Source organism: Paramormyrops kingsleyae, chromosome 13, assembly GCF_048594095.1.
Source record: "Paramormyrops kingsleyae isolate MSU_618 chromosome 13, PKINGS_0.4, whole genome shotgun sequence".
Classification (NCBI taxonomy): domain Eukaryota; kingdom Metazoa; phylum Chordata; class Actinopteri; order Osteoglossiformes; family Mormyridae; genus Paramormyrops; species Paramormyrops kingsleyae.
In genome coordinates, this window is record NC_132809.1 from 10,341,575 (window position 1) to 10,360,528 (window position 18,954).

Below are 18,954 nucleotides of genomic sequence, written 5' to 3' on the forward strand. Positions count from 1 at the left end.
GACCTCTCCGCTTGTTGAGCTACAGGAGCAGCATGGTGACATGTGAAGGATGGTGACCTCTTCTGTTGGGCTTCTAGGAAGCCAGAGAGATCCAACACCTACCAGCAAGCTGCCCAGCTCTTCCTGCAGTTAAGACCTAGATAGCAGTGTGTCCCTCAGTGGGTTAACACTCTGTGCCCGTGATTAGGAGGTTGCATGTTTAAATCATGTGGTCAGCAGAGGGATTTCACAGTTGGGACCTTGAGCAAGGCCTTTAACCAACTGTCCTAGAGACTGGTTGACCCTGCTTTCGCAATTGTATGTTGCTTTGCACAAAAGCGACTGCTAAATAAATAAATGTTACATGGGGGTGGATAAAAGGGGTCTTTAATTGAGAGACTCGGCCCTGTCGCCGCTACACCATCCCTCCCTCTTGCCTGAGCCTGTTAAACCTGGAGGGTCGAGAACAAGGCCACGCCCCCTCAGTATGACTCACTCAGGAGCCCCGCCCACAGACTACAGAGCCCTCTCTTCTCAGGAGGTATCACAGCGGGGCTTGGACTCTCATTGGACAGGGCTCTGAACAAGTCAACGGCTGCCATGGGGATATGACCCTTCAACAAGCCTTTTAGAGATGAGATGGTACTTTATTGATCCCTGGAGGGAAATTAGGATGTTACAGCAGCCCAGATTCTGATGGCCTTTTGTTTGTAACTCCCTATTGCACACAATGATGTTAAGTAACACATCTTTCACAATATCCATCTTAAAAGACTTTAAACCAAGTCCGGCCACTGTGGTATAATTTTACACAGTGATGTGCCCTAATTCCCCCATCCCAAACCATGTGCATAGTCACATGACAACTTTCACCCTATCAGAGCTCCCCATTTGTGCATGCTGAGGAAGTGGCCATGGGAAGGTTCAGCTTAGGACGTCACAGTGAGTCTGGCCTTATCTGGCAGGAATTTGGATCACCACGAGAATAGGTGCACCTTCTGAACAATAAGGGCCCTCGCCTCTTACCACAACCCTGAGACAGAATTCCCACGTCGCTGCTCATTCATACCTGCACCCCATTATAATTGCCCTGCCATTCAGGAAATGTGTCATATAGAGACAACTGCTGTGTCTTAATTTCACTCAATTAATTAATCAATGAGCCCAGGGGGTGGAGATTTCTGGAAGGATCCTGGCAAGTACAGCTGCCTGTTTGAGAGAGAGGACGGACGAGCGGAGGGGAACTTTCTGGAGTGCAAAAACAGAGGTCTCAGAAAACGTCCAGGTTCTTTCACAAGCCGGCGTTAAACTTGTTCAGCATTGTCATTTAAAGCAGTATCAAAAAGGGGACAAACGGAGTTTCTGGGGTCACTGGTTTCTGTGAGAGGGGCAGCAACAAATAGGTACACAATGCCAACTACGTATAAAGATGTGATGATAAGGAAGCTGTTAGTCTATTGAATTTGATTTCCATGAGAGCCTCAGAAAGTGACAATCGCACACTGAGGAGCCTTTAGCGTGAGGTCAGCCAGAGCAGCCTTTCTCATACACCGCGGGAGGTCAGGATGAAGCTTCTCGCTGACTTCGCATCCTCTTAACGTTCAGGTTATCACCTGCCAAGGCGGCAGGACGTGTGAAACAGCTCTAAAGACGCCCGTGAACACGGCAGAGGGAATGAAAAGAGGGAAAGAACAGCCGAGGCTGACTCAAACTACCACGCCGAGGGCAATTCGAGGGCACTCAGACCGGACGCAGCCATGCCGTCCGCCGGCTCCGGAAGACGCTCATTGCTTTGTTGCCCCACTCAAAGGCATGGGATAGAATTCTGTGGAAACATCTGAGGAAATTAATTTCACATCCTTGACCAAGGAGCTAGGGAATCTCTCAATCCAAGTACCATATAAAAAAACCAGAGTCCATTATTTGCTACACCATCATGCTTGCCATGACCATCCTCATCACATCTCCAAGCCTGAATTTAAAGCTAGCAGATGACACTCTAATTAAATTAGCATTTCAGACCTGAACATGCAGAGGTGGGGGGCTGGGGGGGGGGGGGGGGTGCTGTACATCACTATCTGAATTATTTTAACTCTGCTGTTCTCTGACAGACTCTGCCTCAGCACAAGGTAACATAGGCCCAGCTCACTGACAGGGATTTTTCTCCAACCCCAAACACCCTCGGCCCTAAACCTTGCCCCAGGGTGCCATCACCGGCTTCTCCTAACATTTCCAACCCCCGCCTATCACCCCCCCCCCCGTCACATGCCACTCCCCCCAAGTGGAACTGCCAGATCAGTAGTGAATTAATTTGTGCGAAGTGCTCCTACATTAGCAAGGTGTGTTGAAAGGTGTCTGCTCATGTTTCAAATTAAGCGCACTGCTGGTCAGCATTAGCACCTCTGCATCCCCCCCCCCCAACCCACCTACCCACACACCCACCCACCCTGGGTTTGGGGGCTGGGGAGGGAACAGCTCTGCTGTTCACACTGAAATAATTAGAACATGTCAGGAAGAATTAATTTCCTCATTTTTCAAAAGGATACACAGAAATTACCATGTTATTATATGACAGGGTCCCGGAGAGAATTGTATTAAATTTAATTTCTAGCGCGGCCCACACAACAAATTAAACCCATAAATAAGATGGAAGGGAAGCAGGGCACTGAGCATATGTTTACGGCAATGAGAGAAGCCAGGGGAACAGAAACAACTATCTTCATTTCATTTTATTTAAATCAGTCCGACAACGTGTGTCTGAATGACAGCAGCCGCTAATGGCTGGGAGATTAGGGCCTCCTTGATATTAGTAGCCGCTTAATAGGTGCAAAAGCCTCCAGCTTTCGGGCTCTGACAGCCAGATGATTCGGGGCCTTGCTCTGGCGGAGGCTTTAGCAAGACAACCTCACAGCTCCTGGGAGAAACGGTGCAAAATGAAAGATCTCAACATGCATATTAGGCTGGTGGAAGGCAATTACATTCCCTAAGCTGTATCAGGCTGTGGCTGTCAAGTTTGGGGGGAATTCTACAGCAAATATCTTTAATTAAATTTTGAGATTATTTGGAGTCGCACTCTCATCTTTAGGGACAGTCAGGCAGCACCGTACAGTAATTGAATACGAAATATAATGGAATTGCTATATTGACATTTAAATACAGTCAACTTGATGTCTGAGATCGTTCAAAACGTTTAAATGGTCACCTACAAAAAAGCATTTAATGTTGTTTCTTCCAACAAATAAGAAGCCAAAAAATCAAGTCCAGCTATTATGAAAACCATGCACAAGGAAAACAGAATTTATTTAAATGAAATGTTGTAATGTCCTATAATACCACATTCTCTCCCCACCATAAGACCTTTCCATAAGAAAACTGCTAAACTGGAAAACTGCATTACAAAATAATGGAAAAACAATCGAAGAGATGACTCACTATGGAAATAACTGTTCGCTCAGAAAATCTAATTGCCTTATCTTGCCCAAAACTATAACTACTGCAAATGCATACTGTGTATTTTTATGAATGAATGACAATGGCACAGTGCAGCACAGTTCAGAGCAAACATATATTATTCATCAGTCCATCTTCTAGTTGCTTATCCTTGCCAGTGTAATATTTACCCAAACAACTATGAAACATTTTGTTGGTAAACAAACTATACGAATAATCTAATAATTCTAGAAAAATAAATGTAATGTAAATAAGTTACGGAATGCAAATAAGATACACACACTGTTAAATCCCTCCGATGTGAAGGAGAAAAATTACACAGAACAATGACAACATATTAAAAAAAAAAAACAAACAGATATGACTATTACAGCTTAAAGTGACACTATAAATATATGTGAATTTAAAAGGTGTTACGTCTAACACAGCCCATAAGCCTAAAGTTAAACATTAAGATATTAACGCGGGACTGTACAAACACATGTTCAGGGAGACTACTCATGTGCTCCCCACTCATGCATTTGTTCTAAATTGAACTCAACAGAATTTCTACTAGAATCTGAAGCAGTTAAAATACATCCAGCTTTAACGTGGTGACTTTCCAAAGGGGGTGATTCCTGTATTACGCAACGAGCGGTCAGCGGAGACTGGGGCCTGGGGTGCACGTAGCGTCCTTATCGACATGCCAGAGCTGCTGCCCGTGTTGTTACGCATACAGCCAGTCCCCAGAACAGCTCAGAAAAACACCCGCTTCAGAAAGTCTGCTTTGAACAAGGGGAATCTTGCTGATTATTCTGAAACCAAGACAAACTCAACAGCGTAACTTTTGGTTGAACATTGGGGGGGTTAGTCTCCACCCATTTAGAGGGGGTCAGGCGTGTGCATTGGCCGGTTTTAATTATTGGGGGGGATTACAGCCCCCCCCCACATCCCCGCCTGTATTTTACAGCGATGGGCAAACTGATTGGGATTATGAATTGAATGTTGTGACTAAGGGCGCGTTTCCACCGCACCAGGTTCCGTACTTTTCATATTCCGAGAAAGTACCATTGAATGTTATGCACACACAATTCTTACATCACAAGTCAGCTAGATTAAGATCAGGCTTTTTCATACCTTCATACTGTCCGGGCATTATAGCACAGGGAGTTCAAGTTTCACTGAAACATTATTACTCTGTTATAGTAAAAATCCTTAGCTAGTTTTGCAATTTTAATTATTATTCCTTTTATAGATATACTGGTACTCGACCGGAAGTCAGTGGAAAAGGGAAAATTTCCGAAAGTACCGTACCAAAAGTATGGTACCTGGTGCGGTGGGAAAGGACCCTAAGCAGTCCACCATGAATGCCCAAAACAAGTAATTGATCAATAACGTTGCGAACTACGGTACAAGTACAGTTGCGGGTTTTGTGGTCTTAACAACAGGTAACAGATGTGATGATATGTAAAACAAAATTACCACTGAAGCCTAACAGAAAGTCTCACTTTCCTATTAATATCTAAATTCAAATTAGTCTGTAAACTACATCTAAATGCTACGCTGACGTCCAGCTCAGCCAAACAGTCCATTGGAAGAGACAGATGAAAAAAAACAATAAATATTTTGCCTGTGCAAGCGTTCACAAATAACTAAGTGCTACTCTCATTAATTGTGATGTTGGTGTTATCAGTCCAAATGCTTTTAAAAAAGTATTTTGGGGCTAATGTTTAAAGTTGAACATTAAGATTAAAACAATTTTTAATAGTCAAGAGGCCTCGTTTCCAAACATTTACCTGCACACAGCTGACAGGTAGCCGACTGACAGGCACAGCATCGAAAAATCAGGACGATTAATCCGGCACAAGAACTTCGAGGTCCGGACCTGACCGTCACCTTGAAAGGTTACATCAACAACCACAGGGTAACTAAAGGGCGAAAACTGGGCATAGTGTACCACTGGGAAGCAGGAAAATAAAAATAATCATTTTTACTAATCCCACCTCCTCGACCATCGTATTCAGCTAGGAGATGGATGGATGGATGGATTGACAGATGGATGGACAGACTTCCATCAGATCCTGTCAGGTGTGTAGATTGGACAGAACACTTATAATGTAGATTTTGCAACATTAGCGAGAAGCTAAATCACGTAGCAGCACAGTCTATGTATGGTTTATCTGCTTCACATTAGAAATCCTGTTAAATGAACACATTCCACCCCAGCTCCTACCACCAGCACAACCGCCCACCCCCACACATTTCCCCTCCCCTCCACATCTTGATTAAGCTTGTTAGCTTTTTCCAATCAGATGCAGGATGGAAATAAAAGAGTTTTTAAACTCTGGAAATGGCTGCCGTCGGAGCCAAGCACTCCCCAGGGCACCACAAACTTTAAATAATTTGTGAATCAATTAACTCGCTACTATTAACATGACTGTGATTTCACACTTGCAGGCCGGTACATTATCAGCTGGGGAAGATTCATGGCTTTTTGGGAGAAAAGTTCATGGTTGAAATCATTAATTCATTTTACAGGACTGTTAGTTATGCCTTACTGTCCACAGCTGGGGCAGCTGGGAGATTAATGAAATGATGCTCACTCTTGTTCTCTGCCAAAGACAGCTTATAGGTGAAACTGTCCTGTAGAACCCCCCACCCCCCTTCGCCCTGTAAAATTTGTCCCTTAAAACTAAAAAGGACAGCCAAGTTTATATTACGTTTTATTCTACTGAAAATTTAATAAAAGGACATCAAACCATCCAAAAGACTATTTATCTAATAATTCTTATGACAAGGGCGCAGCCTTCTGAGTTGTTGGCACGTACTGCTTTTCCATTTTTTTTTTTTAACCTTCGTTCCAAGAAAATGAATTTGAATTGAAGTTGAATAGAATCTCCAACGATACTACAATAAAATGTGCGGATCCTCCGCAGCTGAGAAAATGGCAGAACTTGAAGGGGCTGATGGAATTAAAGACTCACTTTGTCAAGTGCCCATCTTAAGGCTGTTAATCACGAACAAGGGCTGGCTGGGTGTACGCGAGCTCACGGCCGAAGGTTACGCCATTCTCATCGTGCCACGACGTTACGGTTATTAGACGGCTTCACGTGGAAAGACGGAGCCTCGCGCCTCCTCAGGCCGCGCGCTCCCTCGCTCTCCCAGCATCCTCAGGTGCCTCCAAAAGAGACAGCGCAGGAGTGATTAGGCGCGCGCGGTAACAAGCCACACATCGCCGAAATTACTCACCGCCTCGTTTTATGATTAATTAAACATGCAGATTAAACTTGCAAAAGTATTTAGATTAATGAGCGACTTGCGCTTTCCTGATGGAAGTGCACGGGGAATCGGATGCTCCTTGGAACTTTACGGAAACAAATTCCGAGTCGAGTAAGACACGGATGCCTGATGGATGTTGGCAACCGGGACCAGCAAGGTGCGTTTTTTCCCCCAACGTGCTACGGCAGCTGTCAGATATGACGTCAGGCTCTGAGACCTTGCCGGTTGGCACAGAGGCAGTCATAACCTTCATGCCAATCACTGTTGTGAAATTTAAATACAAAAAAACACTGCTCACTCAAAAACAGCTGCTGTGAGTAATTAGAGGTCCTATTGTTATTGAAATGAGCAGGAGCTTGATTGCTAATCTAGGTGTAGGGAGCGAATGTGGATGCAACCCAGGCTGTTCAGAGCTGCAAGCAGAAGGAAGCGGTGTGAAGAAATGGAGATGGCAGACACAGAGAATTAATTTGCTTTAACAAATCTAACTGTCCCAGCCTTGTACCTTGTGTTGCCTGGGATAGGCTCAAACCCCCCACAACCTTGACCAGGATAAGCATTTGGAACATAGACAGATAGAAATTTAGATAATTTTATTGACAATTTAGGATTGATTTTTTTTTTTGTGAAAATCGATTAACATGCAAAGCAAAGCTAATTACAAGAGTAGTAACTAAAAGTCAGTTTTCTTAAAAGTTTATATTTAAGAAATACATTGTGCCTAACCTGCAACATTTCAGTGGTAGTATCAATGCCCGCTGTCCTTGATGAAAGGAGACTGCTAACCACAACCACCTGATGCAGTTTTTGCTGCAGTTACGTACAAATACATTTTAATGAGGTCAAAGTTCATGTGGCAAGCTTGAGGCATGGAATTAATGGTATGAATCTTTTATCCTTGAAAATAAATTGTTATACTATAAAATACATTCCTACATATATTGGTATAGAGAAAAGGACTAAAGGACTTTCATCTTGCCACATTAACATAGCATTTTCACCTTGATTATTTTAATGGATTGCGTAGGCAGGCTGGGACGTACAAATGGGAAGTGCAGCCCAAACCGGAAACTCCCGAACGGTCACACACACTTGTGTGCCCGTGTATCAGCAAAGCGATCACCAAAAAGCATAAAGCAGAGGTTTTCACAACAGCAGCAGACATTAGTGGGCAAGACGCCAAAATAAAATACACCGAAGAAACTTCCGGGCCTCTGAAGAGCAAGCAGGGTAGATCTAGTTTACGGGCAACAAAACCCAGGGGAGCTTCTGAAAGCGGCATCGCTGGGGGGGGGGGGGGCTAGTCATCTCCGTGACGGTGTCGCCATCACACCTGTTCTGACGGATGTGCCAGGCGAACGTAAACCGTTTTCTCTACAATTTACCCACGTTCTGAGCTCTTTGGCCGGTGGACTTAGCAACGCAAATGGGGGGGGGGGGGCAGCTCTGAGACAGACAGGTGTCTATTTATCCAATCTGGAGGCACTGTTTGACGTCGAATCCTGAGGATAAACTGCTAGCTTGAGAACATGGCTGTGAACTTTGAGATAGGATACGCTTTTATCACTGCTGGCTTTCATTATGCAGGTCCGACGTTCCTCTTCCAGTCAGATTAATAAAGCTCTGTCCCATTTCTGATGAAACCATCTCCCACTGACATTTAAAACGAGATTTATATAAACTAAACTTTATTGGCTTTATTTGCTCAACGTTACCAAAAGCAACATTTTTTCCAGATGTGATCTTTATTAGGTGCGGGGGAGGCTGTATTAAAGGTACGTTGTTAGCCGTACTCCCAAAAGCTCCCCGAAGCATTTGTCTGTGCCCCTTTAAAAGGGCTCTTTCTTCATTTCAGTGCTGAATGCTCTTATTGAGTCGGTGGGCAGCCGTAAACAGTGTATAGCACGAATCTGCATTAGCATGAAGCACCAAGTCAAAGGTACCCTCTATACACGGGTCGGGGCTCATAAAGGTAGGTGTGTTCACCCGGATAAGGATCTGTAAAGCCTCGACTGGCTCACAGACCTCACACGTCTGGACACTCGCGGCGTGTGATGGATATGTGTGACTGGCCCAGTGCCAAATTGCAAACAAGCGTCGTCGTACCATACAAGACGAAAAAAAAAGGCACTGTTTACAGCCTATCCCAGCATTCATTTGCATGCACAGGAATGTGACTGGCGCGTTGGAAAACGGAGACAAAGTTCTTACAGTGAACGGTTTTTTGGAAAGATTATTATTGTTGGATTTCGTCCAAGATGTAGTAGAGCAAAGGGAGGCTGGCACTAAGACGGAGACACACTCCAGCGTGTCCACGGGTACGGGGAATATGTGACAGAGGGCTTAGCGCAGCAAGAGGGAAAAGCCCACCTCTGTCTCGGAGTCGTTAGCAGTGTGCGTGCGGCGAGGCATCAGGGTACTTACAGAAACGGAAAGATTTCAGCCCCTGCACCCAGTGATCACTGGTCCGCTGACGTTGAATTCATGAAAATGACCTGCAAGCCAACAAAAGAGGGAAAGAAAATCAGCCGCTTTCATTCATTCACCAGCACCGACGGGGCCCTGACATCAGCGGGGCCGCTTAATCAGCCGGCGCCAAACACAGCGCTTAGGGGCAACCAGGGATTTAATGATCAGTTTCTTTTAAAACATTTGCTCAAATTAGTAGGCGAGCTGTCGGCCGTCAAATTGCAACCTTCCGTTTGATCTACGGCCGCCGAGATGCGGCATTATTTCAAATCCCGGCGGCGAGTGTTACAGACTGAAATGCTGGAGACAGAGAAGGGAAGAGGCTCGCGGAGGCAGGCAGCCGCGCAGACGTCGGGTGAATGGAACAGAACAGAGTTGCGACTACAACACCAAGATATCTGTCCCCCCCCCCCCCCCCCTGCACTTTTGTGAAGACAGGATCTTAGACAATGTTTAGAATCCATTTCTCTCAAACCTCATTAATCTGTTCTTTGATTGTTTGATTCCGCTGATGAAGGTCTTCTGCATAAAGCGGCCGTTTCATGTAAAGCCCCTTTGAGGATTCTCGCCACTAATGATTTATTTGGCAGCGTGCACCGGCAGCGAGGGCCACAGAGGTCTGCCGACCTGCGGGCTCACACATAGACGCCTCTGTGTTGTTTTGGAGCAGCGGCCTCGTTGTTAATCAAGGCTCGATCCGCATGAAAATAAACAAAAATGAAAAAAATAAAATTATAAAATGTAAAAACGAGGTGACTCACTCGGTGCGACCGCACAAAGCACGGCCGATGTTCATTCCCTACTTTATTATATATTTTAACAACAAGCCGGGATCTCATTAAGAGCTGATTTATGCCATTAGCCTGCTTCCGTGCCACCAATTAAACAAGGACAGAGGTTTTTGAGGTCACGGTTAATTGATCCGTGTGCCGCCTCCGCCGCCGCTGTCGTGTGCTACCTGGTCCCGGCACGCCGTGGTTCGGCTGCCAGCAGCCCACTGCTGATAAATACATCAAACAAATACAGGGCCGGTACTAAGTTCAAATGACGTGTAAGCATGGGGGCAGAGGCTAACAGCATGAGCTGGGGGGGGCGCAGATGGACCCCGACTCTAAGGCCGAGGTCGACTGGTGACAAGCGCAGTCACGCATGTGGGGGAACACCCACCTTTATCAGGCACTCACACGCGGGGGCCACACATGGAACAATTGGAAAACGACTCTGTTTATAACAAATGTATAATCTGATTCCTTTCTCGGTGCCTTTTTGTTTTAAGCAGAAAGCTCTTTTAATTGCAGTGGGGTGCTAAAACAACAAGCCTTTGATTTTGTGCTAATTGACAACAAAAAAAAGAAAACTGCGTCCAAAAAAACGAAATTCATTTCTTATTTAGACAATTAGCCTAAAAAACAATTGGCGCAGGCAATGAGATTAACTAAGTCAACAATAAAACAAATGCAATAATGCAGTGATAATGAATTAAATAAAGATCTGGAGGCTTCAGCACTTGTGAGCACTAGCCAGGCTCCTGTTAAAGATTAAGCATGCCGACTAAAAAGCCGCACTATCAAAGCCCAATCTGAGACTGCCTTCCCCTCCTCTAATTAGGCAATCATAGCTTCATTAAAGAGAATTCCAAATAATTCCAAGCTCATTTTATTAGTTTCCCAACAGTTTTATTGGCAAATCATTGTATCCACAATTACCACTGTGGATTTTTTCACGATGGGGAATTTTTATTTTTATTTATTTATTTTTGGTTGACACAAAAGATGGCAGTGACAAGAAGTACATGCCACCACAGGATGCCTTTGGGGCTAATGAGGAGTGTGAACACACACACACGCATTCACACACCCACACACACACTGCTGCCTCAGAATAGCTGTCTGGGGATCCAAACCTGTAGGGGGCAACACACTAATTAAGAATGATTCTTTTTTTGATTAAATCACTCATGCACAGGTGAAAGCCACAAGTAGCAGACATGCTTAATAGAAAAATCAGCATAAACAAATGAGTCTGATTCTAACACTACAAAGGGCCCAAACACAAAATAATCAGATATAAACGTGTTCAGTAAATTAGTCACAGGCTTCTCTTAGACTAGATCAGCACAGACACCAGTGACCCCGCCCATCTGTTATGACTACGCCTACTTTCATAGACGTCCTCCATTCATCATTACCCCCATAACAGGGCCAGTTCTATTTCCACTGGGGCTGTGCAGAAGCTCAGACACATAATGCTAATTCACACATTAACCACTATCCTAAAAATGCGTCTCCTTAACCCCCCGCTAACGGGGTGCGCCTATGTGCTGTGTACAGAAGCCTCCTGAAGAGAGCCAGCCGTTTTCCATGCTGGTCCGCGGCCTTCGCTCTAGGACGAGCGCTTTGAAATCAAATGAACCTTCAAACTCCAGGCATGTGTTCATCTACAGTAAGGGGGTACAGCTTGATCTAATTACTCCAGTGCATAATGGAACTTTGTGTCTTTGACTATCATATGACAGCAGCTTCAAATCAATAGCCAACCTTCACCATCAACCCGCGGTGCCGTGCTCTCTGCCGGAGCCCGGCAGTGGGCTGGTTACGTAAGCCTTCCTTTCAGCGGCTGGCCGAGAGGAGGAGACGCACAAAGGGGAAGAACACAGGGATCGCTGTGCGTTGGGAAGCGAGGCTTGTTTCAGACTGGGGAGGGTGGCAGTTGAGAAGTCAGAGAGAGAGGGAGAGACAAGGGGAGAGACAGGGAGAGGGAAGGAGAGAAAAAGGACAAAGGAGGGAGAGAGAAGGAGAGACCGGGAAATAGAGGGATTGACAAGGAATGGCAGGGAGAGAGGGAAGGAGAGAAAGGGAGAGAGAAGGGGAGAGGCAGGAAAATACAGGGAGAGAAGGAGAGATGGAAAGACAGCAGAGAGAGAAATGATAAAAGAGAAAGACAGAAAGAGAAAGATAGAAAGAGGAAGGAGGACAGGTGGACAAGGGGAGTGAGAGAAGGGGTGAGAGGGAAAGAGGGACAGAGAGAAGGACAGGGAGACAGAGAGGAAGATGGACAGAAAGGAGGGAGGTGAGACAGAGTGAAGGAGAGGAAGATGGACAGAAAGGGGGAGTAAGTGAAAGAAGAAGAGGGAAACAGACAGGAAGATTGAGAGAGGGAAAGGAAGATAGAGAAGAGGACAGAGAGGGAGAGAGAATGAGAGGGAGAATGTAAACAAGGGAGATGGAGAGAGAGACAGGTAGAGAGGAAGATGAACAGAGAAGGGGAGTGAGAAAGAAGGAGAGGGACAGAGAGAAGGACAGTGGGACAGAGGAAGATGGATAGAGAAGGGGGGAGCTAAAAGAGGAAGAGAGGTTGGGAGAAAGAGGGAGCAAAAGAGGGAGATAGACAAGGAGAGGAAGATGGAGTGAAAGTCAGAGAAGGGGAATGAGAGAGGGAGAGAGAAGATGAGGGTGAAAGAGGGGGAGAGAGGAAGACAGAGAGGAAGACAGAGGGAGAGAGGAAGATGGACAGAGAAGGGGGAGATGAAAGAGGGAGAGAGAAGGAGAGGGTGGGAGAGGGAGTGGGACAGGGAAAAGGAGATTTCAGGGCAGGGAGCGGAACAATGGGTCAATGATTTTCAAGATACAACTGAGAACTTTTCCATTTATCGAAGTTCATCGAAAAGTACAGGCAGCAGCCAAGCCGACCCCATTCCTGGGGCCTTCTGTGTTAAAGCAGCAACTGAACAGCTCCAAATTTGCTTCGTTCCATATCTGCTAAATTAATTTCCCCCACTGTGCCATTTACTTTTTTTTCTTAAAAACCGCCGGCCTTTGCAGTTAGGCCATGTCAAAAGAGGGATTTTGCGGAACTGGTTAACCTGACAATGGAGGCAATCTCTCCCATCGGCAGCCGGTTGTTCCGCACCTGAAGGAGGCCCGCTTATCGCGGAGGCAGCAGACCTACAGCCTGTCTGTGGGCGGGGTGGTGGAGAGGGGGGGTTAAGGAAGGCCTGTGTCCCACAAGTAGGCCATGTAATGCTGCCGTGGGTGGAGGGCAGGCGGGAAGAGGGCAGGGGGGGGTGGGAGTGCAGCTGAACACTGTGCAAGCAATTGTCAGCTCCAATATCTAGTCTGACAAAACAAAATTGCACCGTGTGTCGCCTGAGGCAAAGAGGAAAGGCCTGGCGAGCTGAATTATTAAGCACTTAGATTACGGCATTACAAAAGTAATAAACGGCTCTCTTGATCACCTGAATTTCTTCGCTGAGGCTGGGGAAGATTGGTTTGGGAAGTTAAAGGGAGAACGGGACTTGAAATTCAGTCCTGTTAACTATGTAATGGTGGGGTAGTACGTTACAGATTTCTCATGCTTCACAACGACATGGCTTTGCATGCTTATTTACTCATCATACACCTTCTTGAGGTACTTGGAATGGTACCATCTGGATACGGCTGAATCACCCTTCATCCGACCACGTGGGTTCGATTATGGCGGAATCATACCCATTTGCCTGTTGTATTAGTCGCCCAAACACAGGGCTTCTAATTCCCATAATTTTTCACACCTGCTGATTTCCTACAGAGAAGACGCTGGTGTTGAGGAACCAAAGGTTCACCAGGCTGCCACTGGCTAGCAGAAGGCCATAAACGCACAGCGATTTCCGTAGCTTTACTGTAACACTCAGCAAAGCCTTCAGAACCTCCCATTTTACTCAATGAAAAATTCCATACTGTTGTCCCTCTTACTAGGGCATTATAGCCCTACAATCACAGTTGTCTTTGGCTTACAGAATTCTTCCCCATCTTCCCCCTTCGAATACATTCCCCTATAGGACCCTGCAGTATTTTACCCCTTTGTGAAGCTTTTTCCATGCTACATGGGGGCCGTGAAAATAAGCTCAGTCCTCTCTCAGGTAATGTGTTTATTTTTTGGGCTCCATCTAGCACTTTAGCAAGTGGCGGCGTTTCTGTGCCTTATCGCGGAGGGCCGCTTCTGCTCTCTAAATCTCATTTACCGTGCCCCGCTTTCAGGCTCTGTGAAATGACCGCCACAGAGCGTGGCCACAATATGGCTATGTGTCGCCACCGTGCCCAAATTGGCGGTTGTTGTCCAGGGAATGCACAAATGGAGGTTTTTAACACCTCGGAGAAACCTTTGCCTTTGTGCGACACTAGCGGAGGCCCGTCAGTCCCTGGGGGGGGGGGGGGGGGCATCGGATGGCTGAGTGCAGCAGGACAAAGAGCCCGTGGCACAGAAATCAGTGGGGGCGCCAGACGTGCTCAGGCATCTCTGAAAAAATACAGTATCGTGTGTAGGCACCCCGGTGGCCATACGTGAACGTGCACACGCGCGTGTGCATTCGTGCCACGCGCAAAAATCTAGACATAGAGCTCATACAGAAACCCCACAGAAAACAAGCAGACAGTTATCAATATTAGAGAGACAACCTCATCTGTAACACACATGCATGCGCAATAACAAGAATGAAATCAATAGAGTATGTCAGCAACATATATGGACATTCAAGAGCCTCCAAGTTCCTGCATTAAACCATTCTGAATGAGTTTCCCTTTAACATTACAAGGCAAAGGGGGCAGCCTGTTTATTTAGGATGGCTGTGTATGACACACATTTAAATGCAAAGGCGTGTAAGTACACAAGGCAGCCAGCCCCCCCTTCGGCAGCTGAACCACCGACCTGCTCCGATCTGCGACTCAGGGACGCTTCTAAGTGCATCCTGGCTTTAATCCGCATTCAAATCAGAAAGTCATTCCCAGCGCGATTCTGTGTGGACATTTTCCAGCGCCTCTGGGCTGAGAGTCAATCATATGGTAAATTAAACTCGAACGGGATCAGCTGATCCATAGGCATCGGGCCCCGGCAGCTGCTGGTAGCTGCACTGTTCTTGTCCCGTCGTCCAGCGGGAGGTGTTGTGCCCCAGCAGAATGAAACCGTGATTCTATTCACACTGTATATTCTCAGTGGAAGTCAAGGTAATGTTCAGAGGAGAGTAACCCAAGTGACGGCCCAGGAGCATGATGGGAAGTCACCCCGGGTTTGCAGTCAAGAGCAGCTGACATACACAACAAAAACAAACTCAGATGGACAGGCAGTTTGAAGTAGTCTTGCAAATGAGAAGGGGGGGCAGCGAGGGGGGCGTTTTGACCCAATTCACACAGAACTGAACCAACTCCCCACCTGCCACACCCTGAAAATCTTGCCCTAACCTTCCTTGCTCAACGGACCTGCTCAGTAGCTCTGCCTAACAGCCGGTTCCACCATGTCGCCCCGGCGCTGGGGGAGAAGTGAAAGGCTGACTTTTCTTCACTCCCGGTCAGAACGCAAAGGTTTTGTTCCCGGAGGCCAAACAGAGAGAGACGAACTCGGTGGCACTGTATCAGAATCGCATCTCCATCGTGACACAGCTGAGGACGGACCAAGCAGCACTATTCAGGCGAAAGAAAGACAGTGGAGAGATTGATGACTTCTTTTCAATCGGTTCCCTGAGAACGTGAAAGAGAAAAATACCTGCAGTGGCTACGTGGACCAAGAGGACAGGAGCCACAGGCCTGGACTGCCAGCAGTGATTGGCACTTCTGCTCTATGTCAGCAATACACAACCATTCACGTCCATGGGAACAGTTAACATTATAACCTCCGCATTTTTTATTTACAGTCACAGGGAATTGTTTTTTTTTTCCTATTGAGAGGCCTTAAATTACTAGTGACAAGCATAAATGCAAACGAGGGGCTTTTTGGCGGGGAGGGTGAGGCGTCACCGCTGATCGGTCCCCTAATATTTTCAAGCTCTTAATCTCGTAGAGAGGGAAATGATTTAGTGGGGGAACAAATCTCCAGTGACACGGCCAGGACCATGCAAAGGGAGTGGGGCACGGGATTCGGACCCCCCCCCCCCCCCCGTAGCATACCAGTGTAGCATTTAAGTCAATGATCGCTCACATAATTGAGTTTAACACTCCTTTCTGGACAAAAATGAGGGCCTTTGAATTGAGGAGTTGGAATTACCTCTCCAGTCAGGCGATAAATATGTTCAACAAGGTAAGGGCTCTCTCTGTCATTGCACATTTCAGCACTGAACTCGATCAGCAATAAACAGGAAGCGCACAGTTCTGCAAAGCAGTCACTTATCAACGATGCGCACGTCATTTCCCACGAACCTCCGATTGTACCCCAGCAGTCAGATCCCGTACTGGACATTCACATCTGGCAGTAGGGAAGCGCGCAGACCATTGTAGCATGTGCAGATGTCATAAAAGAGGCTGATTTGGTTGAGCCTTTGGGGGGGGGGGCTAGATTCTGATGGGCCAGCACTGCAGAGAGGGTCATTCCTGTACAGCATCTTACTTGGTGGTGAGACCTGCCAAAGGTCAGCGACCCTGACATTTCATTGTAGAAAGAAAAAAAATACACATACATGCACATCATGCACGACGTGAGGAAGAACATATGAGAGTCTCAGCTTACACGCAGCCAGAGGGGGGGACATTATTTAAAATGGGGGGAGGCACACAGCCCAAACATAGAGCGGCGTGCGTCTGACCACTGTATATATAGTCTTTACGGCGTATTCCCGTTCTACGGCTTTTCGGAAAATAACTTTCCATTTCCATACCTCCAGCAAAAACATCTTGCATCACACGGTTGACTATATTTCCCCACGTTAGAGGGCAGACCGGAGAACAATGGCCATTGGCTGACAGGACTGTAATTTCCGGGTGACGCCTGAAGGGGGCCCCGCGGTCGACTCCACACTGAAGCACAGGGGGGGCCCCTGGGGCCGACGGACACGCTTAAGGCTGACGAGAGGCCAGGAGTGTCGTCAAAACCTTCACATGGGGACAGTAGCGGCATTAGAATAAGTCGCAGAGATAGACGTTTTCAGGCTGTTACTACAGGGGCAACCGACACGTTATTGGAAGCAGCTTTTCCCTCGGCCCCCAGGGTTCCTGAGTCAGACAGGGGTCTCCCCCGGCCCGCTGCCTGCCAAAAACACCATGTGACGATGGCTGGGGGCCCCCCTCTCCCGACAACGAGGACATGAGGTTAGCATTATCGTCGCTGAAAGCACGACAGGTGGGTCACATGAAAGGTCACTCGTTCTGCTGTGGCTGCCAGACACATGGTTCCCATTATTTTCACAAAGCTGAGAAAAAAAATAAAACAAAACTTCCAAAGAAAAAAAGGTCTTGGCTACCGCTACCGTTCGCGCCGCGTTGTGTTCTCACACGCGCGCGCGGACACGCACACACGCACGCAGATATTTCACACGTAGATGTTTCTTCCCGACGAGGTGCGGTTCACAGTGTGGATCCGACAGGAATAAGAGCATAAATATGAACGGATGTAACGGGCCTCCGCTCTGAGGGGACCGAGGAAGGCCGGGGAGGTACCTTTCGGGGTTTGGGGCCCCATCGACCAGCGGACGTAATCAGAGCAGCCAAGCCCATGGCCCTGTCTTGGGAATGCACACACGCACGGTGTTTTGTGTCAGTGGGATTATTGTAGGGACTCACCATGTCACCCCCTGCTTCTCTTAAAATAGCCCCGGCCATTAGCTCCTACGCAGAATCTCAGGCCTAATGCCCAAGGCATTTAAATGGGCCGGGGGCACAAACACACAGCCTCCCCACCTTCCGAAAAAAAAGCTCTGCTGGCGGTATCTGTGTATACCTGTGGCAAGGCAGTGAATTATGAACCTCACCAGCATTCTTCAGAGTAACAAATAAAAAACTGCCCCCCTTTTCCACCAGTCGTGGAGCCCTTGAGCCAGACTCATCCTCCCAGCTAATTGATTCACTTGAATAGTTGCGCTGCTCTGTGCCGGACAGAGGAAAGATAAGGAGGCTTTTACCACAGAGCCTGAGGAATGCAGGTATTTTATTAGTATATCTGAATGTTTTTAAAAATGTACTAAAAGGTTTTACTGGACCGGTAACCTAATAGGCTCCCGGAAGTGTGACTAGAATAAGCCGTGACAAGATGGATGGATGGATGGATATATTTTTTCTGCAGGAACTCAGTAATATTGATATAAAAGTAAGAAGTCCACCTTGTCTGTGACACGCCTTACGTTCGCTCACTGGCAGTGGCTTAGATGTTGGACCAGGTAAAAAGGAAGGAAAACAAACAGCGATGTCAGCGCAGAAAAGGTCCCGCATAGTGAGGCCCTTTGTCTCTTTGCTTATACAGTGCATTCTTCGCAGATCGCGGTAATGTGCAAGGCTCCGCTAACGCTAGCTAGCGTGCCCGGGGCATTCCTCACCCGTCCCAGTCCAGACTTATTACTCCCACATTCCGGTGTAAATGCAGATGTCACCCCTGTGATCCTGGACTAAGGAGCCCTCTCTGTGCCCCCACCCCCCACTCCATATTGCGTTTTTCTAGAAACTTCTGCTTCTTGGCAGCTGGCCGGCCCGCAGAGCGCTGGAGACGGGCGATCGACAGGCCGACGGCTCTGTGCTCAGTGGCCACATGTGTAGGAACACGGATGAAACGCCTCACAGAGATGATATCAGCGCCGTGCGGCTTGCAAGGCGGTCTGGCAGGCTCACGCACCAATCCAGCCCCCCCCCCTAGGCACGCCTCTGTTCACTTCAAGTCCTGCCCCCCCCCCCCCCCCTCAGGCACACAGAACCTATGAATATTCATGCCCTTTTCCTTGTGAACCCCAACCAGATTCGCTCCCACCTTCAGCCGCAAGCTGTAATTCGGTGAGTCAGACTGCTCGTATGACGTGGTGTTCAGCGCTGGGTCTGACAGACGGCGGCTGCTGTTTCTGGGAGCCAATCCGAA

General features: G+C 47.2%; 1 protein-coding gene across 16 annotated transcripts in view; it reads right to left on the reverse strand.

The window, feature by feature from the left end:
- LOC111842589 (SRY-box transcription factor 6) overlaps positions 1-18,954 on the reverse strand; it is a 154,969-nt gene that overhangs the window by 119,282 nt on the left and 16,733 nt on the right. For 14 of the 16 annotated variants that reach the window (XM_072698154.1, XM_072698165.1, XM_072698152.1 and 11 more), the window contains one exon: positions 9,112-9,182. The gene's annotated coding sequence lies outside the window, so the exon portion shown is untranslated. Of the gene's footprint in view, positions 1-9,111; positions 9,183-9,631; positions 10,537-16,319; positions 18,748-18,954 lie in introns of those variants that run through there. The other 2 variants (XM_072698156.1, XM_072698155.1) reach the window with 2 other exon arrangements.